The 18,200-nt window shown below is 45.9% G+C and overlaps 1 pseudogene; it reads right to left on the bottom strand.

Annotated features, from left to right (window-relative positions):
• LOC148008950 (uncharacterized) overlaps positions 1-17,911 on the bottom strand; it is a 28,428-nt pseudogene extending 10,517 nt beyond the window's left edge.
• Between the last annotated feature and the right edge of the window lie 289 nt (positions 17,912-18,200).

Below are 18,200 nucleotides of genomic sequence, written 5' to 3'. Positions count from 1 at the left end.
TCTAAGCCCATAGAGCCACTGGTGGTAGGGGAACCTAGTGCAAAGTCTAAGGAGGGGGGATCTTGGCTCGTCCCACCCCACCAGGACAAACCAACCACAACCCAAAGAAGACATGGTCCAAACCACTGAGCCATAACTCAAACAGGTACCTAAATGATGATAATCACGGCCACCTAAAAGCCAACCTGCATGAACCCATAATTCTCAACATCATGCCCTAAGCCTAGGAGACAAAGTCAACGGTATAGAACCAAATGAATGACCAAGTCGCGATGGGTCCCTAAAGCCCTGTTGCATGCTTAAGGCTATTATGAAGGCAACAATTGGATTTGGTTCTCTAATATCACGAGTGGCATGTGTGCCCCTCGGCCACCACCAACTCCTAGCCCATCTCCAAAACCTTATAAGCCTCCTAAAACTAAGAAGCTACTTGAACTAAAAGCCACCAAACCCATAGAGCCTCAATAGGTCTATAGACCAAAACCATAACCTGTTAACCCTAAACCAATGCAACCCAACACTCCTAGTGTCCCTACTGTCCTAGAAGCACGAACCAATGCAACCTCAAAGCCCCAATACAAGCCCCTCACATAAGTCACTCATGAGTGCTCTACGGACCAATCCATGCACTAGGCATCAATTGCTGAGTTATCTAGCCTAATCAAAAAACCTCTTCAGCATTGATCTATTCTCAATATGGCCTTAGATTTAGTTGAGAACACGGGGGATGACTTGGTCACTTGCATTTGATGTTTGGATGCCACCTTTACTATGCTTGCTAAAAGCTACAAAGGGTTGGACTTAGATCTCCTAGAAGAGGCTTTAGCAATGGTGCCATGCATTTGGGAAGAATCTGAGTTAATGTTCATTAAAGTTCCCATGGTAGCCAAGGAATTGATTGCCAACAATGATATTTCTGGAGAGCAAGCTCGTAAATGGAGGCTAATCACCTCCTATAGCAAGAACAAATTCTTTGCCACAAGCCAAGATCTAGAAGAACTTAAAAAGCTAGCCAACATTGACTCTTTTTTTCTACATAAATGGTATGCTCTCCATCTCCAATGGGAACAAGAGGGCTACCCAATTATGACCAATGCCGAGCAGAGACGCGCCATCAAAACCTCTGAGTATGACCCCACTTATGTAGCTCCTATCTCCTTGAGAATATTGACCATCACTTGCAATTGACCTTTAGCAGATCATGTCATGGCCCACCCTTATTTAGATGAAATCTTTACTGAGGAAGAGCTCATCACCAACAAGATCAACTCTGATGACTTCCTAAAACTGATGTCCTAACCTACATTACACACGTAGGCATTTGACCTCACGACATGGATTGACATGTCACATGGAGTATAGCCCTCACTTCTATGCTTGGCTCATGAAAAAGTGAAGCACCACAACATGTGCTTAATCCCCTTAACCCTTCATTCTCCAATCCTAGGAAGGCTTCACATCATTTCCAAGGGGGAGGGGTTAAGGTGAAAAAGAAGACATGTCTTAAAATCTCAATCGAAATTTAAAAGCTAAAAAGATAGATGAAGGTAAACTTAGATCAAGGAAAAATTTAGGAATTTTTGTTGGAATGTGTGGACTGCTTGAAGAAAAAAATTTCATTCTACACTTAAGCATTCCACCTTTCCATAGCTTGAATTCATTATCTACTTACCTTGTTGCAAAGTGTTGTCTCAAGAAAACTAATGGTCAGTTGTGATGTCATGACAGGAATTCGACATGGCAGGTCAAGACAAAGGCAACAAGCTTTCATTCACAGAAGAAGAGAAAATGAAGAATGGCCTAGCGATAGAAATAAGGACCTTCAACCAGTTTAAGTTTAGGAACATCTTGAACTTGGAAAATGTGACCATGGAAGAATAGGCTATGAAGTAGATTGGTGACCAATGAAACTTGAGCAAGTATGTATTACAACAAGTTATGGATTACAACAAGTGCATGTAATTCCTACAAAATTTTGATGCTAACAAGAAGTTGGAAATTGGAGGCCAAGGATAGTAGGAACAACCGACCACAACCACCCAAGTAGAACCACCAATGGAGGAAGGTCTTGATTTGGAGCCGCTTGACGATCTCGAAGGGTAGTTTGCTGAACAAAGCTTACCCCCACCTCCATCAAGAAAAACAAAAGGCCAAGAAGAAGACTTGGCCACCATGGAAATAATAATCAACGCAAAAAGAAGGCACAGGAAATTGACCGATCTCACAAGGAGAAAATTTAGTGCCATGCCACAAGCAACACCCGATGTCCAACTGCTGCAAATTGAAGAACATTTGCCAATCAACTAGGCATGGGAGTTGAATCACTAGGAGGAATGGGAGAATAAGTGCACACCATTCGAACTTGAATTCATCTATCTTGATGCTCTGAATAAGGTGGTACCTCCACAAGTGGTTGAAGGGGCCATATAGCTCTCCAAGAGGCTAGAAAAGTAATGGCAAGATGAGAGAGTAAAAAATCCCACATTGTGGAGGAGAGAACCTGCCCACGATGAGGTGATAAAGGAGCCAATAAAAGTCAAAGGCTATGAGTCCTAACCTAAATGGCACCAAAGAATCTCGGACACTAATTTTGAGGCATGGATGGCTTTTTGCAACATGCTACCATATTAAAGGGATGACCCCACCTACATGGCTTACCCAAGGCACAACAATGTGGATTTTGACCAAGGGAAGAATGGCAGGTATGACTTCCCTTTGATCTATAATATTAATGTTGCCACTCTCCTAAAGAATGCCTAACCATTGGAGCACAAGATCTCTAATCTTCCATCACCCACTTTTTGGACAAGTTCATGGCATGTGGGGCCGCTTTTCTTACCACTTGTAATTACCTCTGTCTCTTGCTAATCCTATGAAAAAAAAAGCCAATACCATAGGAAGAGCACCTGAAACTACTCTACTTTGACGTCAATGCTGGAATAGCTAGTTGTGCAATGACTCGCCTCATGCTAAGGGCCACTCTCTTGCTAACATTTTGCATGAGTCTCTTAGAAGATATGAATGATAGTAGGTTCTCAAAATGTAACCATCCTTTCCTCTCTACTACCCCACTCAATGTAAGGATCAATCAGAAGGGCTACATGCTAAGCCTTGCATTCCTTAGCAAATCCCTTAGGCCCCCTCGTGAAGCTCCTAAAGAGCATGAGGATGATATCTAGCTTATCTTCTCCTACTTGTACCAAAAAGAAAAAAAGAAAAAAAAAGAAAATAGTAAATGAGAAAAAAGAAAAATAATAAATGGAGTCCACTATAACATTAGAATGCCAAACCACCACTGCACCTAGGGATTCTCAAGCTAGGTGCATCCCCAATGGCCTTGGTTGGCTAGTTTTGTGCCTAATCTCCTAGCCCCTTTTGTTCCCCTACTTTACACTTAGGGCTCATCAAGGGCAAGACACACCTAGGGAGATCACACTCGCCTATGGTTTGGACTTGTCTCACTAAGCTACACCCACCACACCTCCCCTTTCAAAAATTGGGTCCTCAAGTGCGGGACTTCCAGTGGCATGGACATAATGCATTGCATAGAAAGGTAGACACACCCCCTAGGCAATACACCTTCTTTTCTTTTCATGTGAATTCGACCAACCATGACAACCCATCAACTTTGGAGGCACTGTCACCCACTTAATCCACTCTCGACCTCCACAACCTCAACCATTTTGATATGCTTCTTCTCCATGTCCAATCCCCACAAGGCCCCATTATCGACCTCCATGATAATCCTTTAACCACTTGAGCCCTCATCAACAAAGCCCACAAGTGCCGTGGGATTGGCACTCAACTAGGAGGGAAGTTATGTTAACCCGAGTGCAAGAAAAGGGGAAAAAAGAAAGAAAGAAAAAGAAAATTTTAAAATACATGGCAAAGCAAAAAAAGGCAATCTAACAGTAGAAATAAGAGGAAAAAAGGCCAAAAGTGCAATGACACCTTAAAAACCCAAGGTGAGTTCAAAAATGGAAGAGGCACATTTTAAAATGCAAAGGCACCTCTAACTCTTTGTTAAAAAGCATCGGGCTCCCTCCTATGCACTTTATAAAGAGTAGATGGGCATGTGTGAAGCCACAATGTAAATAGAAGGGAATAGGAAAAGAGGACCTAGACTAAAATAGCCAGTCATGTAAAAAAGCGGTGGGTGTCCAAAGGCATTAGGGCATGTATATAAGCCAAAAAGTGAATAAAGAAGCTCATTCTTGTGTGTGGCTAAAAGTAGCTCTCCTCCTCTTCTTCTTCTTGCACTCTTGTTGCTTGTGCTTGTGCTTAAGAGAGGGAGTGTGAGAGAGTGAGTGTGTGAGGGTGAGGAACCATGGTGGAGAAGCTCTCCATCTTCTTCTCTCTTATTATCTTCTCTTAGATTATTCTCTTGTCTCGTGTGCACAACAATGGAGCTTGGAGCATGGAGCTTGAGGATCAAGCTCACTTGAAGCTTGCACTTGGATCATAGAGCTACCAGAGTGCTTGAGGGAGGAGGCAACTTGATCAGGCATGGAGGCAAGCTCACTACACTCGTAGGCCCAAGAGTGCACAAATCTAGGTGACAGGTAGCTACTAGCATTTGGCTTGAAACACTTGAAACAAGAAGCGATCTGTGGGTCTTAGCGATCAAGCAGAGCTCCCACACAGAGTGACGAGATTAGCCTCCTCTTTTTCAGTTAGGTCCTTGGCTATGAATATGGGTCAAGACTTTTCACCTTCCCTTGCTAAGTTGGCTTTTTTTTACCTTGGCGGTCCCCTCTATTGGCTCGCTTGCCTGCCCTTGCCTCTTAGCTCCTAGCAAGATCACTACTCTGTCACCCTTTTTGAACTTCGTGAAGCACTTTGGTAGATCTTGGGGCTTCCTTTACTCTTCAACTTCTAATCCCTTTGATTGCTTCCTCTTTCAAATACTTGTGCCTTAGATGGACCAGTAGGTAACCTTTGGTGTGTTTGGTCTTAGGTGGTTGGATCACTCTTGGAGCTCAATTTTGATTTGGAGTTAAACTCACAACCCTTGCTAGGAGTCTCCCTCGATGATTGCAACTCAAGGCTGCTATAATTTGAAAGAGTGGTGCAGTACTTGATTAAATTAATCCAGGTTGCTCATAGTCCATTACATCTATGTGGTCCACAAGTACGGTCGCATTTTGCCTTGACTCCTTTTTTATCCTAAAAGGACATTGGCTTTCCATGGCCTGGAGTGTACTTGTATCTGTTCGATCACTCGGCCATCTGTAAGTATCATACTTTATTGTATTGGCCTCTTCCTCACTTTTCTCATTTGTAGAATAACAATCTTCATACTTGTCATTCGGATCATCATATTTTTGACTACTCCTGATCTCTTAGGTTTCTGCTCTCTGTCTTCTTTTTGTCTGTGTTAGTGTCCAATTGTACAATAGGTTCAAGCCATGTACTTTACTCCATTGCCACTTCGGCTTGTCCATGAGGTCCTTGAGAGGTTTGAGATTGGCATGTGGATTACCAGCTAGCTCTCTCATTAAGTATTCAAGAATCCCCTAGAGTTCGAGTTTGTTGGATGGGAGGTGGAAGGGGATAGGTGTTGGGTCGACTGCCAGAGCTCTTGGCTCTCATGTACAGTGGTACTAATGGTGGGATCCTACTCTTTAGCAGGTGAGATGGTGTGACTATGTGGAACTCACTAGCAGCCCTGGCTACTTGCTTATAATCCTCCTCTTCCTCTAAAAATGGCAATTAATCCCCCATATCCCTGGGGCAAGCAATATACTTTGTTATTGGCCCATAAGAATCACTAACTCATGAGTCTCCTTTCAAAATATCGGAGATGACATCTAGGTTAACTGGCATGGTTTTCCAAGTATCCATCTCAACTTTCACGGCTTCTGATATGTTGCCTAAGAATATTAAACCATTGTCCCAGTCTTTTATCACTCGTTCATTTCAAATCCAGGGTTGGGGCCTAGCAGGATGTTGTAATCCACTCCCTTCATAACTATGAAGTTCACTGAGAACTAGACCCGCCTATCTTCAAGGGCCAATCTTTCAGTACTCCAAATGGCTTGACCTTCATTCCGTTAGCTAGTGTGATGTTAGACCTAGCGGTCTCCACAAGTGCATTACCCCAAGCCTGCAAGATTCTAGCACATTGAATCCTACTCATGTATCTACAATTGCCTTCCTTGTAGTATCTCCTAATGTGTTGACAAGCAAGATTGTGTGCATCTCTATTCCTTTTCAAAAAGCATTTACGTGCAAATACTTAGGCAGTGAGTCTAGGGTTAAGCTTAATATATGGTTTACTGTGTCATGGTAATGTAAGTCGGTTGCTCCAACCTTGTCAGGTCATTCTACCCACTTCTACAACACTTGCCATAACATCTATTCTAGCTAAGCAGCTCTCCCAGAGGTAGAGTCATAGGGGTTGATATCAACATCGTGACCAATTTGCCAACCGCTTTCTTTTTGTTAGGCTCTACACTCTTTTGCCAATGACCTTAGTCGGTGGGCTGCCTGCCTATGGGGGGTGCCTAGGCTTTGTCTGTGCAGTGTCTCATAGAGTGCGGATGCGTCTCTTGATCTTAGCCATATAGGCAAGACTGGTATGCTCACGCTAGAGAGCTCATCGATCTCATCTTCCATGATGGGTTCGACATCCTTGAGGTACTCTTGGGCTTCTCTCATCCACTCCATGACCTTATCCACTACTTCCAATTGGTGCATCTGGTTGGGATACTCCCTAATCTTGGCACTCCCCTTTTTTTCTATCTTAGGAGTAAATTTTTTCACTTCTACATTTGTGCCTTGTTTTGCCTTGGGTAGTGTGGTAGAACTATCTGTCTTAAGCATCACCATTGTCTCAGCTCTCTTTTTCCATCTCCTACAACTCTTCTTCCCTATTGAAGCTGCATCAAGTTTGCTAGGTTCAGGTAATGAGATATCGACATGCTTTGTTTATGCTCAAGTCATGATGTTCAACGGGATTAGGGTGGCCTCCCCATCAAGTGTCTCGACTCCAAACAACCTCAAGGGTACGGATAGCATGATTGCCAAACTAGTGGAAGGTTTTTGCCTAGGGCACTTAGCATATGTGTGTGATCCTACACTCTGGACATCTCAAGTTGGATTTGTCTTGATTGGCTTGCTCCCTTTCGGAGCAATGGGATGAAATATGCCTTGGCTGACCATAGATCCAGCATGCAATGGGTTCTTGGTGTTGTCCTCCCAGATCTTGATCTCTTCCCCTACCTAATGCCATCATTGGCACCTTTCTAAAATCCATCAAGATGGGGTTATCCTCTTCGTTGTAAGAGACGTAAGGGTTCACATATGCCTTGTCCTCATTCTCTCCTCTACATAATGTATCAAAGCGTCACTCTTAGTGGATGGGTCATGATGGGTCTAGGTGGTCTAGGTATCCTTATAGGATTGATGTCCATCCTAGGGATGACTGGGTTTGAGTCATTGGGTGTTGGGAGAGCTAATGGAGCTCCCCTCCCAAAGTTTAGCGGTCTATTCCCTAGGTAGTATGACTGATTGTAAAGTTGCAAGTATGAAAATTATCTTGGCAATTTGCAATGCATCACGTCATCTCCAAATTGACAGTAATGAGCACATGGTCTTGACCTAGGATCCAAGCATTTGGAACGGAGGTGATTTCCTGCGCAAAAATGCACACATTGTACATGAGGTCATGCGGGCTTTTTCATCATCTCTTGAAGCTTAGCCAACTCTAACTTCATGTCCGCCAACTCTTGGCTCTGGTCAGCACCCTTTCCCTTGTCGTGTGTTCTGCTGGCTAGGTCTCTTGCTAATGGTTGTAGCTCTCTTTGAGGGTCTAGTGGTAGTGATGTCTTGGATTTTGGTCCTAGAGCTTCTCTCCTTGAGCACATAATCCAAACATATGGCTTCTTCAAGCACCCTAGCTAGCACATCCTTTTGTAGGTTTGAATTGCTTACCAAGGCCTTGAAGAGCTCTTTGCTTTGGATTTCGTTTATAAATACGGTGGAGACGACTTGTTCATTAGGTCATTCTGCCCCACTGGGATTCTCTTAAAGAGACTCATGTGGGTGATGTGTTAGAGTATCCTACTTCAAAAAATATCTTGATAAAGAAACTCTTGAGGCTATTAAAATCATTCCATTTGGCATTGTCTAGGCTAGTAAACCATGTCCATCCATTGTCCCCTAGGCAAAGTTCAAAAGCTTGTACTCATTGAGCAAGGTCCATGAGGCCATTCACCTCACATACTTGCTCGAATTGCTCCACAAAGCTAGACGGGTCATTTTTGGGTTGATTTTAGTCTAGCTCTTAGAGTTTGACGTGATTCTTAGTCCTACTAGCAACGTAGTTGCTAGGGTTGCTTTGCAACTGTCTAAGAGTTGCTTTGTGAGGAGCTCACTCAGCATAAGGTCAACCTCTAACGCTCTCTCTCTCTCTCTCTCTCTCTCTCTCTCTCTCTCTCTCTCTCTCTCTCTCTCTCTCTCTCTCAGCATTTGGTCCTACCCTAGTTCTAGTGGCAAGAGCTGGACCTTACACATTTCTATGACTTATCTCAGCTTCTGAGTTCATTGCTCTTGGTTGTAGGCGGCTATGCTTTGCAACACTTTCCTTGCTAACCTTCTCTCCTCATTGAGATCGACTATGATGTCATCAGTTGGTCTACCATGGTGCACCATTTTAGTTTGCAGGTCGTATTGGTTTACCATTTTCTGAATGTCCTGATTGGAAAATCTCTCAATTTGAGCTCATTATCTATAGGGTTGGTGTTGGTTCCCAATATGTCGGTGGTTTCCTAAGTAGCTAGTGTGTTGATCAGATTGGGCAAAGCTATGCCTACTCGTGTCGATTCTCTCTCCCTTCTTTGTCGCTTGATAATAAGTAGTTACTTGCTTCATGTCCTGGTTCTTAGGTCGTATATGGCTTCTTGGGGTTTGCTCCTATTAGTGGGTATCACACTCCTAGTAATTAATTTTGGCTAGTGCTAGCTCTCTTTCGTACAAGTGGTGGCCCGTTGCGGTGGTCCACTCTAGGTCCCTACTATGTGTTTGAAGGGTAGTAGGTTTAGGAGGTTGTTCGCTGCTCGGACCTCTATTGGCATATGGTCAATGACCATAGTTGTTCTTGGACCATCGAGTCTCAATTCTCGAGTCAATCGGATCTATTGTCCCATTCACTCACCTGGGGATCTACTGGGGTGTCCTACAGCTACTAGGACTAGGCCCCAATAGGGTCTAGGAAGATCGAAGTTTGTGAGAATTTGATATTTGGTTTTCTCATCCGATTTGTAAGTTTTTGGTCCCATTCCCAGAATCAGACATTCAATTCAGGGTTTTCCAATTTTGGAGCCCGAGTCCAATTTGTCTAAATTGGAGGGTTATGTTATCTAATTATTGGGTTGTCTGATTCTAGACTACTGGATAGGTTTTGTCTGATTGGACGATCTAATTGTGCTCGATTTTGAAAATTTGATGACTTTGAAATGGGCAGACAATTTGATTCTCGGAATCGAATGCTTTGATCACGGTGGCAAAAATAGGCATAGACCTACCAAAAATCCATCTTAGTGCTCCCAATGCATCATCCCAGTCGCCGTGGCAAGCTCTAGGATCAACCAATAAGATGAGTTAGCAATCAAATCAACTCACTTAAAGCCCTCAAATGTATCTGCCACACATGAATCGAAGCTCTTCTCACTTGATTGTTGTCCTACAACAAACCTATTGAGCTCTCTCTCTCTCCCTCAACTGTGAATGTAGAAATGAGCTCCTCCTTGGTCTCTTTGCCCCTTAAACCCCTTGTTATTGAGTCTTTCATACCCCTTTTTCTCTCTCTCCTATCTTAATGCACTAAAGCCCCTTTTTCTCCATATTCTTCCTTGTTTACAATAATAACACTATTATTTTCGTCTCTACTTATTCTGATTTTTTTTGTGTGGGAGATTTTACTCTACCGCCAAGACCCACGGACCGCTTATTGTTTCAAGCATTCCAAGCGAGCTCTAATGGCTATCTCTCACCTAGCTAACGCGACGTCGATCCTACGAGTGTAGTGAGCTTACCTTAGTGTCGATATGAGTTGCCTCCTCTCTCACACACGCCGATAGCTCCACGATCCTAGATGCTAGCTCAAGCATCCTCAAGCCTCCTCCACCTCCAAGCTCCATCCTCCATAGCCGTGCATGCAAGAAGAGAGAAGGGAAGAGAAGAAGAGAAGAGGAGATGGTCACTCTCACACACTCACTCCCTCACACTCTCACACTCCCTCTCTCAAGAGCACACACAAGAAAGAAGGTGAGAAGGAGAGAAGAAGAAGAAGACTCCCTTTGCCACACACCAAAGAATTATCTCTTATTCACTTTTTGAACTTTATATATACAAACCCTAAAATCCCATGGACACCCATCCCTTTTTTACATGACCGGCCATTGTGGCAAGGTCATTTTTCCATTTCCCTCTTCTAGCCTTGTGCCTCTAGCCTACACCCATCTAATATTTTACAATTGGCATAGGAGGGAGCTTGGCGCTCTTTTACAAGAGTTTTTCGAGTTTTTTGAGGCGCCTTTTCTTTTAAGGTTGCGCTTTTTGCCCCGGTTCATCTTTAGAGGCTGCCTGCATATCTTTGCTCTTTTTCCATCTTCCTTTTGCTTTTTTCTCCATTTTTCCGCCATCTCGACTTCTTGACTTGGGGTTAATATTACCCCCCTCCTAGACGGGTACCAGTCCCATGACACTTCGGCGTTGGTGTAAGGGTGAGGGCCACATGTAGACTCAGGCGCTTGTGGAAGCTCAAGAATGATGTTCGTCGGAGCAACTCACTGGATGTTATGGGTGGACGAGGGCCTCTGAAGTTGGTGATTTGGCCCTTTTGGGGTGCTTGAAGAAGAAGGTGTGGTGCTCTACCTAAGGGGAGTGCTTTCCTCAGCGTGTTGGTGCATTGTGCTCGTGCTAGTGGAATAGGGAGGTGGGTCTAACCACAGGCGAGCTCAGGTGATGTCCCACACTTGAGGATCCCATTTGTGCCAAGGGGGTGCAGTGCCAGTGGCTTAGGGTGACATGTCTAACCATAGGTGAGTGTTACCTCCCTAGGTGTGTCCTGCCGTTGATGTGTCCTAAGCGTGATGTGGGGGAGCAAAAAGGGCTAGGGGGTTAGGAGCGGAGCCAGCCAACCGAAGCCACTGGACACGCCTAACTTAAGGACCCCTAGATGCAGTGATCGTGCTTTTCTTTGCTTCTTTTTTTTTTGGTATATTTAGGATAGTATTACAGCAGGAGTATAACAGCCAAATCTAATTCTCATCATCGGAATGAGGGGGGAGGGAGGGCGGATGGATTTGCGTAAAAATTGATAGCTTTGCATGTATCCTTTCAGGTTCATGCGGATGTGGAGAGAGGTGGTGGATAGGAAGGGGTGATTACACCTAGTGAATTGGTTGTCGCTCATATCCTCTAGGAGAGCTAGGCAAAAGAAAGGTAATAGGCTAGCTCTCATCATTAAGTGGGTCATAGCGCAGCTATCAATAGCATTAGGATCAAAAAAGAGGGGAGGCAAGCCGTTTTCTTGCAGTGCCGGATCTTGCTTAAGTAGGAGCTTAAGGAGCCTAAGGTAATTACACGTGGTTATGAAAGTAGGATCTGGACAGGAGGAGAATTCAGCGAGGAAGCGCATCATGGAGGCGGGTAGGCTTCCTAGATCAAAAAGTAGAGCATCCTCGAAGGAGGTGGTGTTGGAATTGTAGACGACGGGGAAGTCGTGCCTCCCATGGAGGGTGGCAATAAAATCCATGCCTACCCTACGAGGATACGCCATGAATGTGGGGTTGTTCCTCTCGTAGGATAGGGTGTTGCAAAATGCCATCCAGGCGAGCATGTTGGTATTACATATTCGCCTCCTATAGAGGGATTGGTAGTCGTAACCCCTTACTGTGTATGACACTTCGTACACTTTGTCTTGTTAAAATTCGGCTTCCTCCGTGCCCCACAGAGTGGGGGTCCTTGCCCTGTCATCCAGCCATTTTTGGCCTAGTCGGCTGCCAACTGCGATCACCTGCTCCATTTCTTTGATCGGCAGGACCCTTCTCAAGCTGTCAGGCATAAGGAAGCTGAAAGAGAAAGGGTCCTTTTTGATTTCCTGCCATTCCCAGACCATTAGCTCCGCATGGAATTGCGTTGGGAGGTCATCGGGGCATGGTGGGAGGGATGCAGATGGCCGCACGACTAGCTTGGCCTGCAGCCTTTTTTTGGCTTCTTCCACCAACTTTTTTCATTGGTCCTTGAGCGCGCCTTGTCTGTCTAGGGGCGGGTCGAGTTGTTGCTGTTCCTGATCCTTCGGCGAGGGGGGTTGTGGAATTATCTCTTCGTTGGTTCCTCTTATGACGAATTCGATGTTAGTGTCCTCCCTCTGTCGGTCGTCTAGCTGCGCCCCTACCTCAAAGCCAAGTGTATCTGCCTCCTAGGGGGTTAGGCCAGCCAGTAGTAGGTACTTTCGCTGTTCTTCCAAGGCCAGCCTAACTGCCACAGGTTGGGGTGGCATCTGTAGCCCCGCATGCAGGGCTCTTCGTGCGATGCTGAGTTTCTTCTGCACCACCTCCAATGGCTCCTTTCCCTCTAGTTGAGTTGTGTCCAATAGTGTGTTAAGGAAGGCCTATTTGCTGGGCAGTGAAACGTGTCTGGGCGGAGTCCGCTAACAAAGCTCACTGGATAGCCTAAATTGTGTTCGCCAGGTTGGCACAACACTGCCCCCATGGCAAACTTAGAAGCATTGATATGCATGTGGAAGGTGATGGTGCAATCTGGGGCTCGTAGGTTTGGTGCTGTGGTTAGAGCCTTCTTCAACTCTTCGTATGCCCGTTGGCATGCTTCAGTCCATTCGAAGACAATAAGTAGCTTGTACAAGGGTCTGGCGATCAACACATAATTCAGTATAAACCGCTGATATAGTATCCAGTATAGCCTAGGAAGCATTGAACTCTCTTGTAGTTGTTTGGGGGTGGAAGGTCAACAATTACCCTGACCTTCGAGAAGTCAGTGGCAATGCCGTTCTTTGACACCACATGCCCTAGGATGCATCCATGCTTCACCCAAAACTGGCACTTTAAGGGGTTCAAGGAGAGACGATACAAGCGACACCGCTCAAAGACTGCTCGGAGTTTGTCTGAGTGTTTGATCCAGGTCGATGGACACAGAGGTCATCGACAAAGACTTCTAACTCCTTGCGAAGCATGTCCTTAAAGATGGTGCACATGAGGCGTTGGAAAGTGGCAAGGGCATTAGTCAACTCGAAGGGCATGACTATGTAGGCAAAGACGCCCCACTCAGTTGCAAAGGCAGTCTTATGCCTGTCCGCAAGATGCATTTGCACCTAGTTGTACCCTGAGAAGCCGTCCAGAAAACTGTAGGCTTCCTTACCTGCCACTCTCTCAAGCATGTGCTCGGTGTATGGCAATGGATAGTTGTCCCTCTTGGTAGCAGCGTTTATGTTTTTGTAATTGACACACACTCGGATTTTTCCATTCTTCTTCATTACGATGACTATGGGTGATACCCAGTCTGTGTGCTAAATTTCGTAAATGAATCCTGCTCTCATAAGCTTATCAATATCTTTCTTGACGGCATGAGCATGTTTTGGATTCATAGGATATGGTCGCTGCTTGACCAGCGTTGCGTTTGGCATCATGGGTATGTTGTGAGTCACAACACTCGGATCTACCCCCTTAAGCTCTTCTAAGAACCAGGCGAACATGTCTATGTACTCTTGCAAGAGAGCGACAAGATTTATTTCTTCTTCATGAGTCAAGTCATCGGTAATGAAGACTGGTCGGGGTGTTTCCCCTTCCTGGGCTAGGTCCACCTCCTTGACCTTGGCTGGTCCTTCGATTGGTTCGCTTGTCTGTGCTTGATGTTTGGCACCGAATAGAACTACCATCCTATCCCCTTTTTTCAAATTTGTAAATCGTTTAGGGAGGTCCTGCGGTCTTTGTTGTTCTTCCGTTTGAGCATTTCTGGGTTGTTTTGCCTTTTCATGCTGTAATCGTATGCGCCTTCGGTGGACAGGTAGGTCCCCCTTGGTGCGTCTGGTTATGGGCGGCCTAGGGATCTCTGGATCACTATCCGAACTAATCTCCGATTGAGAGTCGAACCCTCCGTTTTTGCTAGAAGAGGTTGTCTCCCCTGGTGGGCGCAATTCAGATGGTGATTCAGTCGTAAATACTGATGTCATTCCTGGTTGGGCTAGTCCTGCTTGCTCAAGGTCTATGGCTCCTACATGTTTCAACCAGGCATGATTACATTCCATGCGCATGACTCCTCACTCCATCCCGTAGATACTCCTTTTTTGCGGCTTGGAGTCTGCTCGTATTTGCTCTATTTCTTGTCCTTTAGTGTCGTATTCCACGGTATCTACCTCACCCTCACTTTCACCACTGAAGGATTGGCAATCTTCATATTCGTTGTTAGAATTCTCTTCATCAGATTGCTCGTCGTCTCCTAGGGCTTGGTCTATCTCTGGTCGTTGGTCAGGAACCAGGGCCCAGTTATACATGAGGTTCAAGTCATGCACTCTGGCCCATTGCCACTTGGATTCATCTAAGAGATCCTAGAGTGGTTTGAAATTTGCAGCTGGATTGCCAGCTAGCTTGTCCGTTAGGTATTCCAGTATCTCCTGGAGTTCCCTTTTGTTGGTTGGGACTTGGGAGTTGACGGGCTTCGGTTTCCCTCGAAGGCTTCCTGTCATCATGCAAATCGGTACGAAGGGTGTGTCGTTAGCCTTGCCGATTGTTTTGATGGCTTGCTCATACGCCTCATGATCAGAGAACGGTAGGCCGATTGTAGCAAGGACATGCATCCAATCCCGCTCGTCCTCAGGGCATGGAATATACTTGGTCAAGGGCCCATAGGACTCGACCTGAGCATTACTCTTGAGCATAGCACAGATGGCATCTAAGTTGACTGGTGAGGTCTTCTAGGTGTCCATCTCTACTCTCACAGCGTCCATCCTATTGCCAAGGAAGATCAAGCCGCTACCCCAATCTTCGATGACTCTAGCATTGCGCATCCAGGGGCGGCCTAATAGGATGTCGTAGTCCACTCTCTTCATGACTATAAAGTCAATGGAGAACTGGACACCTGCAATCTTCACTGGTTAATTCTTAAGCACTCTGAATGGCTTGACTCTCATACCGTTTGCTAGTGTGACATTAAACCTAGCAATCTCAACACATGGTTTTTCCCAAGTCTAAAGCACTGCGTGGCTAAGCACACTAACCCCAGCCCCCGTGTCCACAATTCCCTTTCTCGTTGTATCGCCTAGGGCTAAAACCGATAAGACCGCATGCATCTCGAAACCTTCCCAGAAAACATTGACGTGCAAGGACTTAGGCATAGAGTGCAGTGTCAAACTTAGTATTTGTATCTCTGCATCATGGTCATGAGGGTCTGCCATGACCTGCTCTTGTGACCCTTCAACCCACTGCTTAAGATCTTGTCATAGGGTGGGGTGATGCCTAAGCAGATCTTCTAGGCTGTGTTACAAGGGTAGTCATCAATGTGGTTAGGAGATCGTTGGGTGTTCGTCTCTCTCCTAACCTAGATCGTCCTGACCAGCCGTGACTGAACTGCGGCCTTGTAGTAGTGCCGAGGCTTGGCCTTAGCGGCACCGCTTGTGGTGCAGTTGCTTCTCTTGACTTTGGTTGTGGAGGCGAGGTTGGCGTACTTATGCTGGAGAGATCATCGATCCCGTCCTCTATGATGGGCTCAGCGTCTTTTAGATGCTCTTGGGCTTCCTTCACCCATTCCTTCACCTTTTCTATGGCCTCTAATTGTTGCTTCGGATGTGGGTATCCCCCTACCTTAGATCTTCCCTTTTCGGCCGTCTTAGGGGCTGAAGTTTTTGCCTCTGCATCAGAGACCTTCTTTCCAGTAGGCAAAGTTGTAGCACTCTCCGTTTTTAGTGTGATTTTAGGTTCCACTTCTTCCTCCTTCGTCTATGACTCTTATTCCCTATCGAGGCTGCATCGAGATTGCTAGGTCTTGGCAGAGAGATGTCGGCTTGCTTTGTTTGGGCACGGGTCATGACCTACAATGGGATAGGCGTGGCCTCCCCATCGTGATTCTCGACACCAAACAGTCCCAATGGGACAGATGGCTCGTTGGTTGAGCTAGACGATGGCTTTCGCCTTGGGCAAACGATGAAGAGATGGGTGATTCCGCACTCAGCACACCTTTGGTCAGCCTTGTCTCTGTTTTGCTACTCTCTTTCAGGGCAGCGTGATGAGACATGACCTGGGTGGCCACAGGTCCAACAGGTGATTGGATCATGCATCTGCCCTCCTAGGCCTTTACCTCATCCTCTTCCTAACTCCATCACTGGTACCGGGTGATAATCCATGAGGACAGCGTTGCCCTCATCGTCATACAAGACGTAAGGGCATATGTAAGCTTCTTCCTCGTTTTCTTCTTCCACATAGTGGACAGGAGCATCACTCGGTGGATGGGTTACGTAAGGACCAGGCGGTCTAGGAATGCCTGTAGGGTTTATTTCCATCCTAGGAACAGCCGGCTTAATATCGTTAGACGCAGGGAGGGCCGATGGGGCTCCCCTTCCGAAAAATGGCTGCGGCCTGTTCACTAGGTAAGGCTGGCCATATGGCTGTGAGTATGGAAGTCTCCTTAGCAATCTACAATGCACGACGTCATGACCGAACCTATCATAATTAGCACCAGGTCTTGACCTAGGGTCTTGACACTCGGCTGGCAAGTGGTTTCCGCCACAGTACACGCATTGGACATGTGGGTGTATTGGTCGTCTCAACATGTCTTGCAACTTGGCTAGTTCCATCCTAACGTGAGCCAAGTCTTGGATTGTTTCGGTGGTTTTTCCCTTATCTTGGGATGATGGGGCTGATTGCTCACTCGAGGCTGACGCTCTCTCTGAGCTTCGAGAGTTGGCCTCTTCTAGATTCGCGCTTTTGGAGCTCCGCTCCTTTTGCTGATCGTAAACTCGGATGGCTTCCTCAAAGACCCTGGCTAGCACGTATCGTTGCAAGCTCGAGTTGCCTGCTAAAGCCTTGTATAGTTCCTCGTTCTGAATCACGTTGATGAATACAGTTGATACTACTCTTTCAGTCGGTCACTCTCTAGTAGGGATTCTCTTGAAGAGACTCCGCACATGGGTCACATAATCGCGAATGTCCTCCTTCTCTTTCTGCTTGACGTTCATCAAGCGTACTAGTAGATTATTGGAGTATCCGGGCTCAGCAAATCTCTTAATGAAGAGATCCTTGAGGCCATAGAAGTTAGCTTGCTCTGCGTTATCTAAGCTCGTATACCACATCCTACCCTTGTCGCCCAAGCAAAGCCCGAACGCTTGAGAGCATTGAGTCAGGTCGTTGAGGCCGTTGGCTTCGCAAACTTGCTCGAACTGCTCAACAAAGCTGTATGGATCATCATGGGGTTCGTACTTATCGAGTTGCTTGGCAACAATAGGGATTTTAGATTGGCTCTTTGAGCCCTGGTTTGCTCCTAGTCCTGCGCGAGCAGCGATGTCGCTAGAGCCGTGGCACTTTGCTCTACAGTCTTGTTATCGAGCAGCCGCTTCATGAGAAGCTCACTCAACGTTAAGTCTCCTTCTAGTGCTCTCTCATGGTCCGTTCGATTTCTGCTAGCCAAGTTCAGCACCCGCTGCACCTCTCACAGCTCCATGCTTTGCCTTTGGCTCCTAGCCTACTGATCCCTATTGTATTCAGCCATACTTTGCAATGCTTTGCGGGTCAGCTTTCTCTCCTTTTCTAGATTTGCAATGATAGCGTTTATTGTCCTATCGCGGTGCTCATACCGAGCATGAGCGTCGTAACTGTTGATTAGCCTGCTGAATAGCAGCTGGAAAGGCTTCTAAGTCAAATTCCTCGTTAGATCTGCGGTCTGAACTTTCTTCTGCCATTGTCGAGTTATCGTGTTCCATCAAGCTATCAATCAGGTTCAGTAGACTTGTCAAATCCGCTTCGTCGGCATCCCTTGCTTGGTCCTACTTTTGTGCATTGACGGTTTGTCTATGTATTGGGTTCTCTCCTACTGGTGGGTTCCTTGAGTGGTTTATTTGGGTGAGTTCCTTCAGTTATTTAATACAATCCTCAGTTTGTGGCCACTCAATGTGTCTTTCCCTGTGCACTTGTACTCAACCAGGCTTTCAGTTTCCTTAAGTGTACTTCAAGTGCGGAAATTCAGGGTGA

Source organism: Lygodium microphyllum, unplaced genomic scaffold, assembly GCF_053477565.2.
Source record: "Lygodium microphyllum isolate KBCC unplaced genomic scaffold, Lygodium_microphyllum_v1.1.10 scaffold_43, whole genome shotgun sequence".
NCBI classification, from domain to species: Eukaryota; Viridiplantae; Streptophyta; class Polypodiopsida; order Schizaeales; family Lygodiaceae; genus Lygodium; species Lygodium microphyllum.
This window is presented reverse-complemented; position numbering and strand designations above follow the sequence as displayed.